The following is a 16,684-nucleotide window of genomic DNA, read 5'->3' as shown; positions in this document are numbered from 1 at the left end:
CATGGCATGAACAATCCCACTAGGATTCACCTATCATCCCCAAACGACAAACTATAGGAAGAAAAAGGGGGCGGGGGTGAGAATTTAAAATGAGTGGAAGCTCCTAGCACAGTGAATAACACAGGTTGGTATTTTAAGGATAAGCCAAGAGGATTCAAAGTGATTTTTCTTTGAGGATTTAGAGCTTGTTTCAGTGCCTGGCCCTGGTAGTAGCACAAAAGCACCCATGGTACTGCATCCAATTGGAAATTACAAAAAGTTTACTGAGCTCCCTACTTTGTGGCTGCAAAAGTCTGAACCCTAGAAATTTTCATTCCATGGCTTTTTCCCTGGAGGAACTCAGAGTCCAGCACCTAGCACAGTCATTTCTGGAAGAGGACACAGAACACAAAACCACCACAGCTGCTTACACTCGGGGATGAAACATTCCATTAAGTTAGGCAACTTGTGTGTGCCTGGTACCCAGTCCAGTAGCAGAATTCTGAAACAGCCAAGGTCAATAATATTTTCCCCAAAACAGACATAAGAACCCTGAACCAAATTCCGACTTGTAATAGGGCACCAGCAAAACAGTTAAAGATGATGGGATTTGCCCTGGCCTGTTTGGCTCAGCGGTTAGAGCGTCGGCCTACAGTCCGGAGACCTGAGTTCAGTTCCCACTAAGAGCACATACTTCGTTAGCAGTTTGTCCCCAGCCCTGGTTGGGTAGTGTGAGTGGCAACCACTGGATGTGTCCCTTTCACATCAATGTTTCTCTCTCTCTCTCTCTCTCCCTCTCCCACTCTATATGAACAAAAAATGGAAAAATTTCCTCAGGTGAGGATAAAAAAAAAAAGTTGATGGGATTCATATTGAGTAATTTTATCATTAAGTTGTTCGATTCAAATAAACACCTTTATTTAAAATACTTGTTCCTGAATTAGGCACATAAAGTTAGATGACACAGTATTTTTCATTGAGTGAAGGGTGACAGACATAAATAGATAATCCCAATATAATGCAGGATAAGGGAATACATATAAAGAGTATCTAACCCAGCCTAGGGAATGTAGGGGCATCTTCTTAGAATACCCTGCTAAGGTTTATCAGCATACCATATGTAATTAGGCACTATTGCTGGAGAATACTTGCATTACAAATTTTTAAAAATGTTGTGCAAATATCTTTTTTTTAAATAGCTATGAATCCAAAAACCAATTCATATTTCTCAGGAAACCACATTGAGAAATTAAGTAATTGCTTAATGAATACATTGTGAGTTTCTTTTTTTTTCTGACAGCGGCAATACTGAGAATTTATTTATTTATTTATTTATTTATTTATTTATTTATTTTTAATCCTCATCCGAGGACATTTTTCCACTTTTTGTACAGACAGAGTGGGAGGGAGAGAGAGGAAGAGAGAGAGAGGGAAACATCGATGTGAAAGGGACACATCGAGTGGCTGCCACCCGCACGACCAACCAGGGCCGGGGACAAACTGCAACCGAGGTACATGCCCTTAGCGGGAACCGAACCCGGGCCTCTCCGGACCGCAGGCAGACGCTCTAACCACTGAGCCAAACCGGCCAGGGCGAGAATTTATTTATTTTTATTTTTTATTAATTTATTTATTTTTGTTACAGATGTTTCTCCTTTTTCCCCCACTGATTCCCCCCTCCTCCTCCCTCACCGCCCTGTCCCCAGCTTTGTTGTCCATGTCCATTGTTCATGCATACATGCATATAAGTTCTGTGGTTTATCTCTCTCCCACCAACCCCTCTTCAGGGGATTGTCAGTCTGTACCCCACTTCCACATCTCTGGGACTACCCCATTCCTCAGACTGTTACGTTCATTATATTCCACAAATAAGTGAGATCATATGAAACTTGTCTTTCTCTGTTTGGCTTGTATTGCTTAGGATAATACTTTCCAGGTCCTTCCGTGTTCTCTCAAAGAAAGAGATCTCTCTTTTTTACAACTGCATAGTACTCCATTGTGTATATGTACCACCGCTTTTTTATCCATTTGTCTACTGATGGACATTTGGGCTGTTTCAAGATCTTAGCTATTATAAATAGTGCTGCTACAAACATGGGGGTACATATATTCTTTCTGATTGGTGTTTCAGGCTTCTTAGGGTATATTCCTAGAAGTGGGATCATTGGGTCAAATGGAAGTTCAATTTTTAATTTTTTGAGGTAACACCATATTGTTTTCCATAGTGGCTGCACCAGTCTGCATTCCCACCAGCAGTGTACTAGAGTCCCCTTTTCTCCACACCCTCACCAACACTTGTTATTTGATGATTTGTTGATGGCGGCCATTCTGACAAGTATGAGGTGATACCTCACTGTCATCTTAATTTGCATGTCTCTGATGATTAGTGATGCTGAGCATTTGTTCATATGTCTCTTAGCCATTTGTATGTCCTGTTCAGAGAGGTGTCTATTTAGCTCCTCTGACCATTTTTCTATTGGGTTCTTTGTCTTCCTTTTGTTGAGTTGTATGAGTACTCTATATATTTTGGAATTTAACGCCTTATCTGATGTATCATTGGCAATTATGCTCTCCATACAATGGGTACCCTTTCCATTTTGATGATTGTATCTTTTGCTGTGCAGAAGCTTTTGAGTTTGATGTAGTCCCATGTGTTCATTTTCTCCTTTGTTTCTGTTGCCTTAGGTGATGTATCAGTGAAAATTCTACTCCGTATGATGTCTGAAATTTTGTTGCCTACAGTTTCTTCTAGGGTTTTTATGGATTCATGAGTCACATTGAAGTCTTTTATCCATTTTGAGTTTATTCTTGTGTAGGGTGCAAGTTGATGGTCTAGTTTCATTTTTTTGCATGTAGCTGTCCAATTTTCCCAGCACCATTTATTAAAGAGGCCGTCTTTACTCCACTGTATGCTCTTGCCACCTTTGTCAAATATTAATTGAGCATATTGCCTTGGGTGCATTTCTGGGTTCTCTATTCTGTTCCATTGACCTATCTGCTGTTCTTGTGCCCGTACCAGGCTGTTTTGATTACAGTGGCTTTGTAGTATAACCTGAAATCTGGTCATGTGATCCCTCCAACTTTGTTCTTCTTTTTCAAGATTGCTGTGGCTATTCGAGGTTTTTTTTGGTTCCATATGAATTTTGAAGTATTTGTTCTAGTTCTGTGAGATATGTCGTTGGTATTTTGATGGGGATTTCATTGAATCTATAGATTGCTTTGGGTAGTATGGACATTTAAATGATGTCAGTTCTTCCAATCCATGAACAGGGTATGTGCTTCCATGTTTTTATATCTACCTCTATTTCTTTTTTCAATGACCTGTAGTTTTTGGTAAATAGGTCCTTTATTTCTTTGGTTAAGTTTATTCCTAGGTTTCTTAATTTTTTTGCTGCGATGGAAAATGGGATTGTTTTTTTAGTTTCTCTTTCTGTGAGTTCATCATTGGTTTATAAGAAAGCCATCAATTTCTTGACATTAATTTTGTATCCTGCTACTTTGCCAAATTCATTTACTAAGTCTAATAAATTTTTGATGGAGTCTTTGGGGTTTTCTGTAGTATCATGTCATCTACAAATAATGACAGGTTCACTTCCTCCTTTCCCATTTGGATCCCTTTTATTTTTTCTTCCTGTCTGATTGCTGTGGCTAAGACTTCCAGTACTATGCTAAATAAGAGTGGTGAAAGTGGACATCCTTGTCTGCTTCCTGTTCTTAAGGAAAATGCTTATAATCTTTGCCCATTGAGTGTGATGTTGGCTGTAGGTCTTTCATATATGCCTTTTATTATGTTGAGATATGCTCCCTCTATTCCCAGATTGCTGAGCGTTTTCATCAGAAATGGGTGCTGGATTTTGTTGAATGCTTTTTCAGTGTCTATTAATATGATGATGTGGTTTTTATTCTTCATTTTGTTTATGTGGTATATCACATTTATTGATTTGTGAATATTGTACCAGTCTTGCATCACTGGCATGAGTCCAACTTGGTCATGGTGAACAATTTTTTTGATGTATTGCTGGATTTGATTTGCTAATATTTTGTTCAGGATTTTTGCATCTATGTTCATCAGGAATATTGGTCTGTAGTTTTCTTTCTTTGTAGTGTCTTTTTCTGGTTTTGGAATTAGAATTATGCTGGCCTCATAAAAGGGGTTTGGAAGTTTTCCTTCTTCTTGAATTTGTTGAAATAGTTCGAGGAGAATGGGTATTAGTTCTTCTTCGAATGTTCGGTAAAATTCCCCCGTGAAGCCGTCCGGTCCTGGGCTTTTGTTTGCTAGGAGAGTCTTGATTACCTCTTCAATTTCTTTTGTTGTTATTGGTCTGTTCAAGTTTTCTATCTCTTTCCTGTCCAGTTTTGGGAGAGTATGTGTTTCTAGAAATCTGTCCATTTTGCTTAGATTGTTGAATTTGTTGCCATATAATTGTTCATAATATTTGTTAACAATCTGTTGTATTTCTGTGGTGTCAGTTATTATTTCTCCTCTTTCATTTCTGATTTTGTGTATTTGGGTTCTCTCTTTTTGTTTCTTGGTGAGTCAAGCTAAGGTTCCATCAATCTTGTTTATCTTTTCAAAGAACCAGCTGTTTGTTTCATTGATCCTTTTAATTGTTTTTGTTGTTGTTGTTGTTGTTGCTGTTTTATGTCTCTGTGTCATTTATTTCTGCTCTGATCTTTACTATTTTTTTCTTCTACTTGCTCTAGGGTGTTCTTTTGTTTGCTTTCTAGTTCTTTAAGTTGTGAGGTGAGATACTCTTGAGAAATTTTTCTTGCTTCTTGAGGTAGGCCTGTAGTGCTATGAACTTCCCTCTCAGACTGCTTTTGCTACATCCCATAGATTCTGTGTTGTTGTGTGTTCATTTGCATTGATTTCCAGGAAGTTTTAAATTTCTTCCTTGATCTCCATGGTAACCCATTCATTATTCAATGACATGCTATTTAGCTTCCATGTTTTCAAATGTCTTTGCATGTTCTTGTTGCAATTGATTTCTTGTTTCATGCCATTGTGATCTGAGAAGATGCTTGACATGATTTTAATATTCTTGAACTTGTAGAGACTTAGTTTGTGCCCTAATATATGGTCTATTTTTGAGAATGTTCCATGTGCACTTGAGAAGAATGTGAATTCTGCAGTTTTGGGGTGTAATTATCTGTAGATATCTATTAAATCCATTTGATCTAGAGCTTTCTTTAGATTATGTGTTTCCTTGTTAATTTTTTGTCTAGAAGATCAATCTAGTGATGACAGCAGCGTATTGAAGTCCCCTGCTATGATTGTATTGCCATTGATTTCTACTTTGAAGTTTTCCAGAAGATTTTTTATATATGTTGGTGCTCCTATATTGGGTGCATATATGTTTACCAAGGTTATATCTTCCTGTTGGATAGATCCTTTCAACATTATGTAGTGGCCTTCTTTGTCTCTAGTTATGGCCTTTTATGGAAATCTATTTTATCATATATGAGTATTGCTACCCCAGCTTTTTTTATGCTTTCCATTTGCTTGAAAGATTTTTTTCCATCCCTTCACTTTCAACCTATGTGAGTCTTTTGTTGTGAGATGGGTCTCTTGTAAACAACATATACGTGAGTCATACTTTCTTATCCAGTCAGCTATTCTGTCTTTCTATTGGAGCATTCAAACCATTCACATTTAAGGTGATTATTGATACATAGTTATTTATTGCCATTTTTGTTTAGTGTGGTTCTATTTTTCTTCCTGTTTCTTCTACCAATTATAGTAGTCCTTTTAGCATATCTTGCAGCGCTGGTTTTGTGTTAATATAGTCCCTTGGCCGCCTTTTGTCTGGAAAGCTCTTTATTTGACCTTCTATTTTGAATGATAGCCTTGCTGGATAGAGTAGTTTTGGATTCAGATCCTTGTTTTTCATGACCTTGATTACTTTATGTCTCTCCCTTCTGGCCTGTAGAGTTTCTGTTGAGAAGTCAGGTGAGAGCCTTCTAGGATTTCCTTTGTAGGTAACCTGTTGCTTCTCTCTTGCTGCCTTTAGGATTCACTCTTTGTCTTTAATTTTTGGCATTTTAATTACTATGTGTCTTGGTGTGGGCCTGTTTGGGTTCTTCTCACTTGAGTCTCTCTGTGCTTCTTGAACTTGAATGCCTTCTTCCTTCACTAAGTTTGTCAAGTTCTGTCACTATTTCTTCAAATATATTCTTTAATCCTTGCCCATTTTCTTCCTCTTTGGGGACTCCTATGATGTGAATGCTATTACGTTTCCAGTTGTCAGACAGTTCTCTTAAACACTCTTCCTGTTTTTTTGTGTTTTTTTTTTATCATCCTCACCGGAGGACATTTTTCCATTTTTTGTTCAGGTAGAGTGGGAGGGAGTTAGAGGAACAGAGAGAGAGAGAAACATTGCCGTGAAAGGGACACATCGAGTGGTCACCACCCGCACGACCCAACCAGGATCAGGGATAAACTGCAACCGAGGTACGCACCCTTAGCGGGAACCGAACTCGGGTCTCTCCGGACCGCAGGCCGATGCTCTAATTGCTGAGCCAAACCAGCCAGGACTCTTCCTGTTTTTTAATTGTTTTGTTTTGTTTTTTTTCTGATTGTTTGATTTTGTCCACCCTGTCTTCTAATTCACTTATCTCATCCTCAGCTTCCTCTACTCTGCTGGTTAGTCCTTCCAATGTGTTCTTTATTTCTGCTATGTCATTCTTCATTTGCACTTGGTTGGTTTCCAATGTTTCTATATCTTTACTCATGGTGCTGATGTCCTTACTCATGCTGTTGAGCTTTCTCAAGATCATGGCTCTGAACTCTACCTCTGATAATTTGCTTAACTGCATTTGAGTTATCTGCTCTTCGATAGAGTTCTCTTGTTCTTTCATTGGGATTTGTTTCTTTGTTTCACCATCTTGGCTATCTCAGTGGGTTTTGGAGCCTGCCAAATTTTCCCTGTGGGTGTTGATGTTCTGCCCTTTATGGCTCCCTCTACTGGGTTTGGTTATGCCTGGATGGGCCCACGTTTAACACCATTGTCAAGTCTTACTTTTTTGGGTATATTTGCAAGCCCAGGAAAGGTTCAGTTATCCTCTAGGTTTTTCCTGGTGGCTAGTAGTCTCAGTTACTCAGTTCCTTGGAATGTAGCCCTGGTGTTCTGCCTAAGAGGATTTCCAGAGGGTGGGATAGATGCTGGTTGTTAATGAGCCTCAATTTTTATTTCTTTACCTCACCCGGGAATGGCTGAATCTCTGAGTTGGGTGTTACTGCTGCTTTTCCCCACAGCTTGGGGAAGGAGTACATTGGCCACCTTCCTTTGTGGCTGCAACTCAGCTAAAACTCTGAGTGCCCTCCATATTTTGGGTGTCCCCACAGAGTTCCAGCCCCATCTGCCCTTCTTCTGCGGTAGCCCCCAGGTGAGTCGCTGTGGCTATTTTAGTGCTCTGTCCTGGCTCTCTGCACTGTGGAGTGGGCTTGGTCTTCATTCCCCAAGGGCGCTGCTGACAGCTAAGACTTCTGATATCTGTGGGCTCTCAGCCTGCCACCCTCTTGCATCTATGCAGATTCTATCAGTGTCCCTGGTTATATGGTCCTGTCCTGCTGCTTTTCTGTTCCTTTTTTCTGAGGATTTGTCTTTATTTTAGTTGTAATTCCTGTTTGGTCGTGGGAGATCGTCTGTGTAGCTTCTATTCACTCCACCTCCATTTTCACATCCTCTATGCCTATCTTGTGTACAGCTGGGTTGCACAGGCCTTTCTGGTGCCCCCGCACCCTGCAGGTCCCATGGGTAACTGGATGGCATAGTCCCTTTGGGACACGACTCTATGCCTATGCTATGGGCTACTGGGTCGCACAGGCCTCTCTGGTGCTTCAGCACCCTGCAGGTCCTGCAGGTAACTGGATGGCACAGTCCCTTCTGGGCCGTACAGTCCTCTCTGGTACTTCAGCACCCCACTGGTCCCAAGGGTAATTGGATGGCATGACTCTATGCCTATGTTATGGGCTACTGGGTCGCACAGGCCTTTCTGGTGCTTCAGCACCCTGCAGGTCCTGCAGGTAACTGGATGGCACAGTCCCTGCTGAGTCGTACAGTCCTCTCTGGTACTTCAGCACCCCACTGGTCCCAAGGGTAATTGGATGGCACAGTCCCTGCTGGGTCACATAGGCCTCTCTGGTGCTTTAGCACCCCATAGTTCCCACGGGTAACTATATGGCATAGTCCCTGCTGGGTTGCCCAGGCCTCTCTGGTGCTTCATCACCCCACATGTCCCGTGGGTACCTTGATCACACAGTCCCTGCTGGGTCGCACAGACCTCTCTGGTGCCCCAGCACCCTGCAGTTTCTGTGGGCGGGCAGCTGGATAGCACCAGTGTCTCTGGGGCTCTGGCTTCCCACTGCACATGTGAGCTATTGGACCACACAGACCTCTGTGGGGCCGCCCCAAGTCCTGCTGGTGGTGGCTGGGGAGTGCTGCTGCCCCGTGGAGCTCACCTCCTGCTCAACTTTGGCTGTAGCTTTGTGGAGGGGTCTCTGCTGCTGGTCTTTGCTTCTGTTGCCTGGGGATGGATGTCTGACCCCCAGCCTCTGTTGCTGGGGGTATATATGGACTCTGATTGGGCTGCTACTATGGGGGATGGTGCTGGGCTCTGGGCTGTCTGTGGCTTCCCCGACCATCCCCTGGGAGCTCTACTACTGTGAACTGGTCTGTGTTGACACAGGGTGTCCACTGGTCTGATGGTGCCAGGTGCACTGTTGGGCTCAGGTTGCTGGGCCCTAGCTGCCCCCACTGCCTCCTTCGAGGGAAGACCCAGGATCTTCCAAAATGGTGGGACCTCCCTGCAGCGCAGGGAGAAGCTCCCTGAAGGGCTGCTTACCAGGGTAGCTGGCTGCTCCTGTCCATAGTACAGGAACTTACTGCTCTGCATCTCTGCACCGCAGTGGTTTGGTCGTCCACCTTCAATTCCACTCACACTCTCTCACACACTTGCTTACTCTCTCACACACTCACCCTCCCTCTGGGCCTGCCCGCTGCCATCTTCTCCTACATTGTGATTTTCAAAACTAACTTTAGAGTGGAGAGCATAAAGTCATCTCATTTGATTCATCAATATGTATGTAACATGTGCCTCCAGCAGAGATTGCAACAGATGGACAACATGCTGTTTAGAGGAGGACTTAAAACAACAGTTTACTTTCCAAGATGGTACAATCTCATGGGGAGGGCAGGTTGTGTCGCTGGTGTCCTTAATAATGCACCATCATTCTTAAGTGAATTCAAAGAATTCATATATCTACAAACCATGAGTAATGAATAGTTTTCACAAAAGCCAATAAAGAATTATGCTCAGAGTCTAACCTATAAAATGTAGTAATACCAAAAAAGTAACCATTCATTCAAATGTGTTTCCCATTTTTCTTCAACAAGAGACCTAAAAAGTGGGTAGCTATTACTGGAATCAACTTCATTGTAATTTTATTCAAATATAAAACACCCAAATGTGTTTTTTATCCTTGCTATAGAAACACAGTTCTGTAAGTGAAGGTAAATTACATCAAACCAAAACTGTACTATTATATTTTATTGCCTAAGGAGAGATATATATTACTGAGAAAATATATAGCAATAAGCACCAAAACAAATATGCTACACATAATGTAGCTATAGCTATTTATGAATCCCTCAGAATTTTATAACATCTTTAAAAACAGAAATACTACCTCTTCTTGCTCTGAAGAAACACTTTTCTTGTAACATATCGTTTTCTAACTCATATTTTTCTGTCAATGTCTTATTAAACACAGTTCTGCTAAAGTTCTTCACACTGTTAGAAGAGAGAGAGAGAGAGAGAGAGAGAGAGAGAGAGAGAGAGAATAGGCCCAAAATGGAGTCACTTATTCTAAGCCCTCATCACAAAACTGACATTTAATACCTAACCTAATTGTAATCTCAGCCTTTCCCAGGAATGTAACTTTTAACAAATTAATCTGTAATTTCCTAATCAGTATTAGTGAGGTAATCCACCTGATTGACACCCAAAGGAAAATGCCTTGTCTGAAACGATGCACTCTTTACTAGAAACTTTGTTTTCCTGTCCCCTTCTCTCTATAAAAACCTTTCATTTTGTATAGCTCTTTGGAATTCCTTCCTATTTGCTAGATGGGATGTTGCCTGAATCATTGAATAAAGCCAATTAGATCTTTAAATGTACTTAATGAATTTTTTTTAACAATTCTATCTTCACAACAACCCTATGCAAATGTTTATAATTTATCTGAATATCATAGAAGAGAAAATTGAAGTTTAGTGAGAGAAATAAACTTCCCAAAGTCGAACAGCAGAAGTATGGTGGCAGAAGTATGATTGAAATCTAGGTCTGTTTGATAGAAAACTCCATTATCTTTCTACTATGCCACATTTGCCTCCTCTAAAACAAGATCAAGTCATTTTGACTGGTCCTTATACAACTAAGACAGAATCTCACATGTCTCAGGGAATTCACAGAATTATTTTCACCATCGTTTATCTTTACTGATTTCATGACAATGGAGAGTGTGGACTATTTCAAAGTAACCATTTTCCATTACAAATGTTTGTTTTGACAAAACCAAAGGGAACACATCTTTCTTTGAAGTTGCAGTAGAGAACCCACCAGAGTTATCTAGAATGCATCAGAGTTGCTAACTTTAATAGTATATGAGTTTCAGGCCAAATTTCTAGTAAGGGCAGTTATCTCTGGTTTGCTCTGTACTCAGTTATGACATCCAGAATTGATCTGCTTTAAACATATTTTTAAAGCTTGTTATTAGGAAAAAAAAATTCTACCAAGTTTCCAACATTTCTACTAATACACCAGTTGACAGTCTGAGCAAGTACACACAAGTCCCTGTGGCTTCATTTTCTCATCTCTAAAAGTGGGGTGAAACTTAATGCCCAGTGTCTGTTCTGAGTGTTTCAGAGACCTCTGAAATAAGTTTGGTTTTCACCAGGAGGTGAATAATCTGACCCTCGGTTATTTAACAGCTTTAACCTAGGTGGAATAAAAATGGAGCTGATATGATCTTGGCTGTTCTAAATCATTCCTTGTGGACTTCCAGTCAAGAGGGAGGCATAGGTAAAAGCGGTACTCATCTCCTCTCACAACCACATCAACATTACAACTAAACTACAGAATAACCATCCTTCAGAACTGCCTGAAATCAAGATGAATGGAAGTCCTATAACTATGAAGTTAAAGAAGCAGCCACATGGAGACTGGTAGGAGGGGTGGAGGGGTGGACCGCTGGTCCCACACCAATGTGTGCTTTCTCTAATAAAAATTAGAAGGGGGCCCTGGCCAGTTTGGAGCATTGGCCTGCGGACCAGAGAGTCCCAGGTTCAGTTCCCGCTAGGGGCATGTACCAAAAAAAAAAAAATCAGAAGGGGTACCTCACCTGTGACTGTCCTCCCTGAGGACTGAGGGGTCCCCATCCCACACCAGGCACCCAGCTCAGGATTCCAGTGCCAGGAAGAGAAGTCCCCATGACTTCTGGGTGTAAAAAACAGCAGGAACTGAGGCTAAAGGAGGCTGCGGCTCCTGGAGCCCCAGGCAGCTCCTCTTAAAGGGCCCGTGCACGGACTTACTCAGACTTGCTCCCTCTGAGCTCCAGCACTGGGGAGGCAACTCGAAAGGCACCGGAGACAAATGGGGAAAAACTGAGTTGTTTGGCATTAGGGCAAAGACAGGAGAGGCAACTTTCTCCTGGACAAATGTGTTGTTGGAGGCCTTTGTTTCTTAGGTGAGCCCTTCCCTGGGGCGGCAGACAGCCACCATATCTGGGACTCCAGCAACCTGGCTCACACTGGTTGCCCTGCTCTGGTGATTCCCTGAGGCCCTGCCCCACCCAATTTTCAGGCCCACCCAAGCTGTTCCTGGTGGCTTAACCATAGGAATGGCCTATCTTGGCTCCTGTTTCAGATTTTCCTAAATGCTCTCAAAAAAGCAGCATCTGGCCCTGGCCAGATTGGCTCAGCGGTTAGAGTGTCGGCCTGCAGTCCAGAGAGACCCGGGTTCAGTTCCCGCTAAGGGCATGTACCTCGGTTGCAGTCTGTCCCCAGCCCTGGTTGGGTCGTGTGGGTGGCAACTGCTTGATGTGTCCCTTTCACATTGATGTTTCTCTCTCTCTCTCTCTCTCTCTCCCTCCCACTCTATCTGAACAAAATATCAAAAAATGTCCTCGGGTGAGGATTAAAAAAAAAAAAAGCAGCATATGGCCTCAGTGAACCCCATACCTCTTACTATGTGGCTCCAGGCCCAGCACTAGAAGCATCCAGCCTTGCTTCACAACTTGGCTTCACCTGGACACCTCCAAGCCCAGCACAAGAAGCAGCCATAGCAGATTGCTTTCTAGCTTATGCCTAGTGGACCTGGGTAGAACACAGGCAGTGGCTGACCTGGCCCTAGAGCCAACACACCCAGCTTCAGAACACTGTAAAGCACTACCACCCGACCACATCCACAAGTGACACACTCAAGGAATATACTCAAGGGGTACCAGAGCCTTGCTGAAGTAAGTCTTGCTCTGTGTGGTGGGCCCCTGCACAGCTGATCATTCATGGTAGTCTGAAGTCGGTGGATAGTGGGCATAGCCAGTCCTTGCAGCTGATCAGCCTGAGTAAAACCCCCTCGTTGATGAGCCAACAGCAATCAAGACTGAATTATAGCAGAAGGGTGTAAAGTGCACATGAGGGGTACACCTCGAGGGCCCAGCTTGAAGACCAGGTAGGCTGTGCCACTAAACCCTATAGGACACCTACTACAATAGGCCATCCTAGGAAGCCCAGGAGACATAGCAACTCTACCTAAGACATAGAAACAAACACAGAGAGGCAGCCAAAATGAGGAGACAAAGAAACATGTACCAAATGAAAGAACAGAACAAAACACCAGGAAAAGAACTAAATGAAATGGAGATAAGTAATCTAACATATGCAGAGTTCAAAACACTGATTATAAGGATGCTCAATGAACTTAGTGAGAACTTCAATGAACTTAGTGAGGGCCTCAAGCATAAAAGAGGACCAGTCAGAAATGAGAGAGACACTAACTGAAATAAAAAATAATTTACAGAGATTCAGTAGTAGAGTAGGTAAAGCCAAGAAGCAAACCATTGATTTGGAATATAAGGAAGCTAAAAACACCCAATCAGAACAGCAAAAAGAAAAAAGAATAAAAAAAAAAAAAATGGGGATAGAGTAAGGAGCCTCTGGAACAACTTCAAGCATACCAACATTTGCATCATAGGGGTGCCAGAAGGAGGAGAGAGAGAACAAGAAATTGAAAACCAATTTGAAACAATAATGACAGAAAACTTCCCTAACTTGGTGAAGAAACAGACATATAAGTCCAGGAAGCACAGAGAGTCCCAAACAAGATGAACCCCCAAGAGGCCCACACCAAGACACATCATCATCAAAATACAAAAGGTTGAAGACAAAGAGAGAATCTTATAGCATCAAAAGAAAAGCAGTTAGTTACCTACAAGGAAGCTCCCATAATTCTGTCAGCTGATTTCTCAAAAGAAACTTTGCAGGCCAGAAGGGTGTGGCAAGAAATATCCAGAGTGATGAAAAGCAAGAACCTATGACCAAGATTACTCTGTCCTGCAAAGCTGTCACTTAGAATCAATGGACATATAAAGAATTTCCTAGACAAGAAAAAGCTAAAGAAGTTCATCACCACCAAACCAGTATTATATGAAATGTTGAAGGGTCTTCTTAAAGAAAAAGAAGATAAAAAATATGAACAAACAAAATGGCAATGAATACATATCCATCAACAATGGAATCTACAAACAAAATGAACAGGTAGAACAGAATCATTCTCATAGATAAAGAGAACATTATATTGGTTGCCAGATGGGAGGGGGTTTGGGAGAATGGGTAAAAATGGTGAAGGGATTAAGAAATACAAATTGATTGTTAGACTGACAAATCTCAAAGGAGAAGGGGTTTGGGGGTGGGAAGAGAGAAATCATAGAACTTATATGCATATATGCATAACCAATGGACACAGACAATAGTATGGGGAAAGGCAGGAGGGGGGCAGGAGTAGGGAGGAGGGGGTCAGTAGGGGGAAAGAGGAGGAACATCTGTAATACATTCAACAGTAAAGATAAGTTAAAAAAAATAAAATAAATCATTCCTTGTGTCCTAGCCATTGACTTTCTGTTTCTTGAAAGGTGGCAGAATATGCCACATCAAAATATGCCACTTTGGCACAGGATTATTTAGAGCTAAAGCCACTTAAAAAACAACAGGTGCAAGAAGGGTATTCTAATCCCCCTTTTTCTTCCTGAAAAGAGATAAAAACTCCTATGTGAAAGATGCCCTCTTGATACCAAGAGAAAAGACACATTTGACAAGGAAAGCCCTGGCCGGTTTGGCTCAGCGGTTGGAGCGTCGGCCTGCGGTACAGAAAGAGACAAGGAAAAATATCTGAGATGTCCAAAATTAAATTACAGTTGGTCGGAGGATAGGAAGAAGGGACAAGAAAGGTTAATCAGTTAAAAACCTCAAGGAGAAAGCAACAAAAGACTGCTTATTTTTCTGAATGTATATTGAAATTTGAATTAACTTCCAAGTGGCTATTTCCAAGGTTAACTAGATAGAATAGCTAATGCATGAACTTTCCAAAGTTACCCACAACCAATCTAGAAAGAGAAATACTTTCTTACAGACTATACACCTATCCCAGATTAGATCTGCTTCACTTTTTCCTGCCACCTCTATCTATAGCCAATGTAAGTTGTTACTCATTGTATAAAAGTGTCCTGATGTTATCTAGCTCACAGGTGTTTGGAGAAATAGTAGTATTTGTAAATACCATCTTTTGGTTAATTTCCAAGCATCATTGTGAAAAGAAGAAACCAACTTGCTGGCCAATTTCTTTCCACATCTGTTTAGATGGTCATTTTGCCCTTCTTTTGTGGGTGACATTGTTATTGTTTGAACCTCATTGTTGGGCAATAGTAACTCGATAGAGCTCTGAGACCTGGAGGTTATTCTTTTCTTTTTCTGTCTCCTTTCCTTTTATTTCTTTTTTTATTTACTCGCTTTGTACACAGGGCAGAACAGATCTGCTGCAGATGCCCAGAAATGGGAATTGCTAGTTCATTATCAGTATTCAAATATCACAGCATGTGTATGGTGTAAACCACAGACTCTAACTTGCCTATTTCCTGATCTTTGGGTGGTGTTTTTTGAGTACTGTGCTTAACGTCTCTAAGATCACACCTTTGGATTTCTTGGGAAAGGCCTCCTCCCAGAAATATTGCAAAGGCCTGGAACTGGTAGAACTCCAGGCAACAAACCACACCTACCACACCTACCACACCTACATGTAACAAAATTGTCAGTATATACAAAAGTATGACTCTTTAAGGAAGTAGAACTTATACTTGGTTCAGTCCCTAATCTCTTATTTTCCAGAGCTGAGAACAGGGTATATATTAGTGTTTCTCCTTAAATAAAGCAATTTAATCACTGTAACGATATTTATTAGAGCAACAAATTATAATGTGTGTGTGTGTGTGTGTGTGTGTGTGTGTGTGTGTAATGAAGTAGGCAATGCTTGACTTGAGAAGAATAGAGCATAGTGACTAAAAGTCCTGACTCTAGAACTGAACTCCTGGGTGCAGAATCCAAACACTACCACCTACTGCCTCTGTGATCTTGGGCAAGTTATCTATCCTCTGTGCTTCAGTTTACAATGGGTAAAATGAAAATGACAATAATACCACCTACCTCACATGGGTACAGTGAAACTGAATGAGTTAGTATTTTAAAACACCTAGCATTGTTTCTGGCCCATGGTAAACTCTACCATAAAGGCTTACCTTTAAGGTTGTTAAATCTTAAGGAAAAATAATACTAAAATGAGAGACTTCCCAGAACCAATAATAATGCCTATCTTCTGTTTTTGAAGATATACTAATGTGCCAAACACTTTATAGATATTATTTCCAAACCTCACAACAAGATAGGTATTAATGACCCCATTTTAAAGATGAGGAAGTGGAAGACTGGAGAATTTGATAAAATTACCTAAGAGTACATAACTAAGTAATGGAGTTGGAATTCTAACCCAATGTGTCTAATTCCAAAGTATATGCCCTTCCACTGTGCAAGAGTGTTTCCCAAATCTTCTTATCCATTTTCTACATTTATTTATTTCCACACTATTTTAGAACTGGTCGTAAGAATCACTTTGCATTACTTCTTGGCCTTTTGGCTAAGATCAAGTGTAGTATATGTTCTTATCCATTTGATATATAATATGTCCGCTATCCAGGAACAGTATGCTAATGGATGGACCTAGAGGGTATTATGCTAAATGAAATAAGTCAGACAGAGAAAAACTAATACCATATGATTTCACTAATATGTATAATCTAAAAAACAAAATAAACAAACAAAACAGAAACTCACAGATACAGAGAACAAACTGATGCTTCCCAGATGGGAGGGGGCTTGGTAGCTGGGTGAAAAAACTGAAGGGATCGATAAGTACAAATTGGCTGTTACAAAATAGTCACAGGGATCTAAAGTTCAGCGCAGAAAATATAGTCAATTATATTATAATGATTATGTATGGTGTCAGGTGGGTTCTAGACTTACAGGAGAGAAATCACTTCAGAAGCTATATAAATATCTAACCATTATGCTATACAACTGAAACTATTATAATATTGAATGTC

General features: G+C 41.1%; 1 pseudogene; it reads left to right on the top strand.

Moving 5' to 3' along the window:
- The first annotated feature begins 16,198 nt into the window (after window positions 1–16,198).
- On the top strand, window positions 16,199–16,350 carry LOC118629209 (annotated as a pseudogene).
- Window positions 16,351–16,684: the final 334 nt, after the last annotated feature.

The sequence above is a fragment of the Molossus molossus genome, unplaced genomic scaffold, assembly GCF_014108415.1.
Source record: "Molossus molossus isolate mMolMol1 unplaced genomic scaffold, mMolMol1.p scaffold_m16_p_13, whole genome shotgun sequence".
Lineage (NCBI taxonomy): Eukaryota > Metazoa > Chordata > Mammalia > Chiroptera > Molossidae > Molossus > Molossus molossus.
The sequence above is the reverse complement of the archived record's forward strand: the minus strand, read 5'-3'. Positions and strand labels throughout refer to the sequence as shown.